The sequence below is a fragment of the Arachis ipaensis genome, chromosome B04 (assembly GCF_000816755.2).
Source record: "Arachis ipaensis cultivar K30076 chromosome B04, Araip1.1, whole genome shotgun sequence".
Classification (NCBI taxonomy): Eukaryota; Viridiplantae; Streptophyta; class Magnoliopsida; order Fabales; family Fabaceae; genus Arachis; species Arachis ipaensis.
Window position 1 is genome coordinate 34,052,914 of NC_029788.2, and position 9,061 is coordinate 34,061,974.

General features: G+C 31.8%; 2 long non-coding RNA genes across 2 annotated transcripts; both read right to left on the reverse strand.

The window, feature by feature from the left end:
- Positions 5,209–6,022, reverse strand: LOC110271022. Its single transcript, XR_002360998.1, has 2 exons — positions 5,821–6,022; positions 5,209–5,711 (listed from the first exon to the last, which is right to left on the reverse strand). It is a non-coding gene; the product is annotated as an uncharacterized LOC110271022 (long non-coding RNA).
- On the reverse strand, positions 6,901–7,563 carry LOC107636368. The gene is made up of 3 exons (XR_002360999.1): positions 7,520–7,563; positions 7,280–7,342; positions 6,901–7,193 (listed from the first exon to the last, which is right to left on the reverse strand). It is a non-coding gene; the product is annotated as an uncharacterized LOC107636368 (long non-coding RNA).

The following is a 9,061-nucleotide window of genomic DNA, read 5'->3' on the forward strand; positions in this document are numbered from 1 at the left end:
TTAACCAAATAAAAAACAAAAATAAGATAAAATAAAATATTTAGAATAAAAATATAACGTTTTATTTGGTCATACGTTGACTAATTTAGCATTTGGTCACTAAAACAGTATTTTATTTTTTTATTTGTTACATTACAATGACTTGAGACTGAGAGACAGAGACTAAGAGACAGTGATTGAAATAAATTTCAGTATTCTGTTTGGTGTAAAATGGGAGACAGGAATTGAAACAAGAATGAAATCTAATTTAATTTGCACAAAGAGTAAAATTAGAATTAATTAATTGAAATGAAAGTATTTTAGGTATAAAATGTTATTAAAGTTTCAGTCTTCATCTCTAAAAATTTTAGTCTCCTATGTCCCTACTTTTTGGAAATACTGAAATACTGAAATTTTAGAGATAGAGACAGAAATTTTAGTATCAGTCTCTGAACTAACAAACACGATACTGAATCTCAGTCTCTCTATCTCTGTCTCAGTACCTCAAAACAGACGCTACCTTAATTTCCAAATCCCCGGGGAATAGCCAAAGTTATAGGAACAATGTTGTCCTTAGGCGGTGCAATGACAATGACACTATACAAAGGACCTACCATGAGAAATTTGTGGCGTCCCCTAATTCATATTCCCTCTTCTTGCAGTTATAGGCTGTGTTTCATGGTATATCATGCAGGTTTTCACCTCAATCCATAATATTAAACGTATTAGTCTTAGGTTGGGTTTGGTAAAGCTTTTTCAAGAGGTGCTTGTACACAAGTACGTTTTTTTGTGTTTGGTAAATTAAAAAGCTCAAGTGCTTGTGTTTGCAGCTTTTAAAAGTTAGGAGTGCTTTTGAAAGCACCTAGGAAGGAGCTTTTCAAAGCTGGCTTATGTTTACCAAATTTTTTTCATTTTCTCGCACATATTTCCCACTATTATATTGCTATTGAAATTCTCATATATTTCTAACTTCTCATCCTAACCTTCACAAATTCTAACACAATCTTTGTATATTTTTTATTTTTGAACCTAATCTTTACAAATTTCAACACTATTATATTTTTTATTTTTGAACCTAAATTTTTATATTTTGTCAGTAGATCTATTATGTTTGTTTGTTTTTTTCTATTCTTTGAAACGGAAAGAGGTTGACCTCATTTATGAAAACCAATCATAAAATTTTTTTTGCATGAACATTAGTCAAAATTATAATAACAACATGTATATACATATGTAAATATAGATATATAATCATAAGAGTAGTTTATTTGAGATATGTGTCCTATTTTTTGTGATCTTTAAAGGTGAACCAATATATATAGGTGGGTAATGGACGTACCCAGTACTAACATTGGATTACACACAAATTTTATGATAATTAAATAAAGACTATTTAACCGTTATTAAAAAAACTTAAAAAACATATTTTGTTATGAGACCATTTAATGGTCCAAACGTTCTGGAACCATCGAATCTAGTGCCAAGCATCTGTATGATAATTAAGACTAATACATCTAGTATTATGGATTAAGGTGAAAACCTGCATGATATACCAGACAGACCATAAAACACAGCCTATAACTGCAAGAAGAGAACCCTTGAGCCATGAAACACAGCCTATAACTGCAAGAAGAGAGCCCTTGAGCCATCAACATTGTCCCTATAACTTTCGCTATTCCTGGGGATCTCGAACGTCAAGAACCTCATACCTGATAATTTAACTCACTTCAAGTCATTGTAATATAATAAATAAAAAAAATAAAATACTGTTTTAGTGACCAAGTGCTAAATTAGTCAACGTATAAAACGTCATATTTTATTCTAAATATTTCATTTTATCTTGTTTTTGTTTTTGTTTTTTACTCAATTAAATTTTTGCATCTAAAAATATTTTATATTTGTTTATTATTCTGTTACTTTTGTATTTAGACAGAAACTCATCTGCAGTCGACTTCATATGAAATTGTTTTTGGATAAATGACACGCGTTATCATTTGGTTAAAAAAATCGATTTATTTTATATAAATGATTTAATTAAAAAACCAATTGATATAGTTATGATGTCAGATTTTTCATAAAAATAAATTGATTAATTTAAATTGAGAAATCGAAGTTAATTGTTTATATTTCAAATCAATCATCATCACCCTTCTTTTCGTTAATCAACAATCTCAATCCCAAACAAAATTCTTTCTTTGATAAATAAAGTAATCTTAAACCACATGATAATGCTTAAAATTAAACCTTTTTAAAATAACTACTTCAAATGAAACTTCTAATTTTATAAAATTTCGGCAGCATCTCCTCTAAAATTCGGATTCAGCCACCCTTTTCGGGTCCCAACAAAACCATTTCTCAAACTCCTTTTAATTCAATTTCAAAATCAGACCAATTTCAATATCTCAGACCATTTTTAATTTAAACTCATTTTTCAACAAATCAAACTTATTTCTAATGTTATAATCCTTTCCAGATTTCAATTCATTTCCAACAAAGCCAACCAACATTTACTCAGACCCTTTTCAATGGTTTCAAATCCGAGTCATTCACAAATCTCAAGCCGTTTTCCAAACCCAAATTAACTCTAACATCAAATCATTTTCCAATTCTCAAATTATACTTGATAAACATTCAAATCAGATTTTCAAATTAATCTTCCACTCACTATCTCAATACCAACTCAATATTCAGATTAGCTAATAAACCATAAGACTTAGAAATAAAGGAAAAGCATGGTGTAAAGCAGAAGTTACAAGATAGGCTCAAAAGAAAAGGGGTTACATGGTGTCAACCTTAAGGGTTTTAACATAGCTCACTATCACAACTCCCTTTGATATCACATACTTACAAGCTTCACCTTTCACATTCACGAACCGTGTCCTAAAGAACTACCGTGTTATAAGTTTCACCTTACGCTTATCTATCTCACGTTGCTCTGGTCACTTAGCTAACTTGTTGCGAGTTGTCATCTTATACGAATTGAGCTACCGAAAACTTGAATATCTTTTCAACAATACTCTTTTCCCGAAATTTAAACGTCATAACCTATGGCATTTTGAAACTTGCCAAAGTTCATGTCATTTACTAGTCATTCCCTGAAACACTAACGCTTCGATTTTTGTTTTCTTGGGACCACGTGTGACATTGAGATATGCGTCAGTATATTCAAGGAGTTACAAATCTAAGGAAAATGTGAATAAGTGACGAGGATAAAATTCGTATAAATTCAGGAGGATGCGTAAGATTGCAACTAAGTAACGATTTACAGGAACGAGAAAATGTTCTGGAAAGAATAATTTTGCATCTAAATAGGAAATTTGAATCCAGGAACTCCATAAGAAATAAGAAAAGTAGTGATGATTTAAATTGAAATAAGTTTAAGCCAGAACAGAGGAACACTAAGTTAAATAAAAGATCAAAACTCTTCTCAACAAAGATTCTAAAACAAAACTTCGAAAGAATATTACTAGAATTGTTATCTCGTACCAAGACAAACTCGAAATTTTTACCAAGGAGAGTACTTTATTCATTTAGAGGAAAACAGGATCGAAAATTGTAACCTGGGCAACATACGTATAAGTTGTAGAAGGCGAAGTAGAAGAACCAAATCACACAATTAGCTTGCTCCGAATCGTAACTCTCACGGTTTCGAATCATTCAAGTATTAAGAATTATGTGTTACGCTAGAACAGATTTAAGATCGAATAAAAGGGCACATAATTTATGAAGAAATACATAAATAATGACAATGATGGATAATCAAATCTGGTTCCAAAAAGAATTGAAACAAGGAGTGAAAAAGATGATAAATCGAAGAATAAGCAACACACGCATCATGTGGCATGATTAAAGTACCTATCTTCGGTGTAAACTAATCAAGGAATAACATCTAACGTTTTTCAAAGAATTAAGGACCATTGTCATGCGAAACAAGTTCAAAACCAACTCAAAAGAAAAACTCATGATTCGTAGAGAGAAATATGAGCAACATCAAGGATAAAGGTTCTAAATGATTTCAAGTGAATAATCAGGATTATAATCAAGCAGAAATATATATAGGAACGAATAAGTATCGTTAGGAACAGAGTCAAATCATATCCTAAAAGGAAAAATCTAAAACAAGGAATTCCAACATAACCAATAAAAGAGAAAACGGTGTGCAAAGCTACACGACACGAACAAGATTATACGTCAAAACAGAACTAACTTCAAAAATTAATTTCTAACGCTCCCAGAACCCGTGAACCGCATCGCTTATTAATTCTACTTTGTCCATGATAACTCATTAACTTTACCGTACACATAAACCATCAACATTAAGCTGGCCAGACTTAACATCAACAGATATGCAATGGTAAGCTAACAGCATTAATCAAAAGACAGTCATGTGCATAAAGCTCTAATTCTCGTCATTCGGACAAGACCTATAACATGACAGACACTCAGAGTATGCAATGAAGCATAGTCAGTTCATTCCCAAGGCTCTAACAGGAACGAACTGCTCTGATACCATAATGTAACACCCTCACTATCAGAAGTCACACTTCCGGCAGCGCTACTCTGATAGCAAGAAGTATTACGACTACTTTACATACTAAATATTAAAATAGAAGCCTATGACTCGACACTGTATCGCTGATTTCTTTGAAAAATCAATGGGGGTAACATTCCCAGGAATTTATATAGTGCCCAGTCACACTTACGTCGTAGGGTCAACAGAGTATCGAGTTTTCAACCTGGTACACGTGGTGGCAAGCCACGGCACTTAATCCAGGGAACCTCGTATCTCAGATATTTCAAATTCATAAGCCATAAAAATAATTCATTCATCATTCATCAATATCTAAGCCATTCTCAATATCATCATCATTCGTCAATCCATATCCCATTTCCAAATTCATTCAAAAATCATATTTCAAATCAATCATCATCACCCTTCTTTCCATTAATCAACAATCTCAATCCCAAACAAAATTCTTTCTTTGATAAATAAAGTAATCTTAAACCACATGATAATGCTTAAAATTAAACCTTTTTAAAATAACTACTTCAAATGAAACTTCTAATTTTATAAAATTTCGGCAGCATCTCCTCTAAAATTCGGATTCAGCCACCCTTTTTGGGTCCCAACAAAACCATTTCTCAAACTCCTTTCAATTCAATTTCAAAATCAGACCAATTTCAATATCTCAGACCATTTTCAATTTAAACTCATTTTTCAACAAATCAAACTTATTTCTAATGTTATAATCCTTTCCAGATTTCAATTCATTTCCAACAAAGCCAACCAACATTTACTCAGACCCTTTTCAATGGTTTCAAATCCGAGTCATTCACAAATCTCAAGCCGTTTTCCAAACCCAAATTAACTCTAACATCAAATCATTTTCCAATTCTCAAATTATACTTGATAAACATTCAAATCAGATTTTCAAATTAATCTTCCACTCACTATCTCAATACCAACTCAATATTCAGAAATAGCCACAATCAAGTAAGCAATCACATTCATTCAAGGCAATTCAATTCAATTCATAAGACTCCATAATCACTAAAAATATTTATTTGCTTAAATATCAATTTATAACAACTCTTAAGAATAAAAATGAGTTTAATGAAAACGCCCCTACCTCAATTTAGTTTAAACGCATTAATTCCTCTTTCGTTCATCCCTTCTATTTGGCCCATGATCCTCACAGAGAGCAGCCTTCGATATTATAGTCCTATAATCTCTAACATTAGCAACATAGAGATGGTTATCAATCAAAACAGCGGTTCAAGCAGTAGAGCCATCATCCCAGAAAATGTCTTTTTCAGAATACAAAAATTGAGAATTAGTACCTTGGTACGTTTCACTTATAGCCAATTTGGCATCAGTAAAAATTTTGGATGCTTCATGAGATTATCAAAGAGATGCTCTTTCAAATACTCTGCACCACGAAAACCACCATGACCATCAAATACTCCAAGTAAGCATACTGAATGACCACCAATTTTCAATGTTTTAATATCGTGAAAATCCTCATCGATACTTTCTTCCTCTTTGAAGCTTGAATACCCAAAGCTAAGCCTTCCATCCTCCTCTTGCAAACCGGCCATCATCATCTTTCTCTGGCATCATCACTGTGAATCAGCACTTCTTGACACGGAACCCGTATCCACCATCATCACTGTGAATGTCTTGAATTGGTGAGTAGGCGAATAAGAAATACTAGGGACAGCTTGCAAACTCCTCCTAGTGTTGTTTATTCTCACTAATTTGGCAAAGGTTCCAGCTTGAACAACCCAAAGACCTTAACCAATTGCTGCATACCATCTAAACGACCAACCAAGAAGACAAGGGTTTCAGCGGCAGCAGAACAATAGCGGCTTCAACGGTGGTTCTCTGGCGACAACGGCGCCGTTTTCCGGCAATAGAAGCACGGCTACAGCAACGGCGGTGGCAGAACAGCAACTCCAGGAATCCAACCACTGAACCAACCTTCACCAAATTCCAAACCTTGATTTTGGAAAACCCAATCTACGAATCTTCCTCATCAAACTCCGATGACATCGTGCAACTCACCGGCGTCCATGGCAGCGGCTGAGATGAAGCACGGCAGTGAGCTGCTATGTACATCGCATTTTTTCCTCTCTCCTTCGTCCCATGGCAACGACGACGGCAAGGGTTTTGGCGGCAACCAATTTCTCAATTTAAATTAGTCAATTTATTTTTAAAATAAAATACGGTAAAAAATCTAACATCATAGTTATATTAATTATTTTTTAATTAAATCATTTGTATAAAATAAACCGATTTTTTTAAACCAAATGATAACACATATCATCCATCCAAAAACAACTTCATGCGAGATCAACTACAAGTGAGTTTCCACCTTATTTTTAAATCACAATAATATGATTACCATAATTACCATTTTTGTCATTACTTAAAAAAATTTTGATTTTAGCCAAAGAACTAAAATATAATAGAGCAAGACATTTGAAATAAAAAATAAAATAAAATTTTTCAAATATTAAAAACGAAATTAAAACGCAATCCAAATATTTAGGTCTTACTGTAAAATAGGAGATACAAGGACGAAGCTCAAAACTAATTGGCCAACCTTAGTACTACTGCAATGATGAAGGTAAGGGAAGCTATGACGTTGACAATGGAAGCAACAAAAGTTGGAGAAGTGCTTGCCAAGTACATATTGATTGGTACACTAATCCTGAAATTTTGTAAATTCAAAATGTTATATTTAGACATAATAATAAGTTTCAATGTATAAGCATGCATTTTGTTGTTTCTACTTACCCAACCAAGGAAAGCACAAAAATTTCCATGAACAGAGCAAATGTGAGCTTTGGTCTCTCATTTCTGTTTAAATAACACAAAGTTTATATATGTTATTGTCAGATTTAATTTATGATAAATTCTCTCCTATAATTAATCATATTACAGGCTTTATTGAACCTTGAAACAGATTGAATTCAATAATGTAAAATATATCAATGATTTGAACAAGCATAGCATCAATACATGTATATATAGTACCTCTCTAGAAAGAATGCAAATGGGAACATGACAACAGCCGCGACCAGTGGTGGAGCTTAGTTCAGACAAGGGGTGGCCATGGCTCCCCCAAATTTTTTATAAAAAACTTAGTAGTATTTTTTCAAAAGATAAAAAATAGTTCAATTGACTTAAATACTTTACTATGACTTAAAGTATCTAATAAGTTCAATAAACAACACTCTCTCTATCTTTAGGTTCAAATATAAAAAATTAGATATCTTTTATTTATTTAATTTAATATTATTTTATATTTTACTATTTATTTAATTTAATTTTTTATATGATAAAAAATAATAGAATATTCAATAAGTATTAATATTATTGTATTTGTATAAATTGATTAAAAAATTCAATAAATATTATAAATTTTAATATTTGTCCTTCTAACTTCTTCTTAATATATTTTACAGGATATATATTCAAATTTTTATATAAAATAATAATGAAAAATCAAAGAATTGATACATTTTTTAAGAGGAAGGCTAATATTTAAGAAGAAGAACATATAACTTTTACAATATCAACACATGTAGATAGTTCTTCTACTTTAATGAATCACGGAGAAAGTGAGATATAACCTTCAAAAGTTCAAAAAGTTATATCGGATGACTTTAACTTTAACTTTTTGGAACGAGATCTTGAAAAAGGGCTTTAAATTTGGCAGTATCATCCAAACCAGAGAGATGAGATTAGACGAGCTTATCTTAAATGAGGTCCATATAAAAAAATATTTTGACAATTATTATCTATTTGCCCCCCCAAAATTTTGTTTCAAGTTCCGCCACTGGCCGCGACGATATGGTGGTAGGTTACATACAAGAAAGGACTCATCCAAGCTTCAGTGATGAAATACAAGGATGCATAGCCAACTTGGGCTAACACCATGAGAAAGTGTGGCTTGAACTCTTTCAACACAAGAACAATAGAAGATTTCTTTTGTTCCATTATAAAACGAATCTATTACTATATGATTTCTTGATTCTTGACTATAGTTTTGATACTTGGTGGAGGAGGATTATTGAATTTGAATGTGAATATGTGATTCTTAATGCATGTTGTTTGGAAATCCTGTTCTTAAGGAGGACCTGAGAGTAGTAGGACATGTATAGGAGAATATTATAAAGTTTATGTTGTATGACTCATTTTCTGCCAAAATTGCTATATGCATGATATTAGATGGGGGTCTTATAGTGTACAGATGTGGGTGTACAGATTTTTGTCTTTTTATGGCTGAAAAGCGTGTCACTAAAAGTGTTGCTTAAAGAAAAAGTGTTACCCTTAATCGTTAACTTGGCTCTGATACCAATTTTTACTCTTCATATTTTACTTCACTCTTCATATTTTACTTCGAATAAGTTTAGAATTGAAAATGTTACTTTTACTAGTATTTATAATTATGATTTTTATAGTTTTTTTTTTTTCAATCTTGTTTTAGTTTACAATAGTCTTTTTTGCATGGATTATTGTTTATAAAATTTTTTATCTGTTTGTCTTTTTCTTGAATATATTTTCTCAAATCTT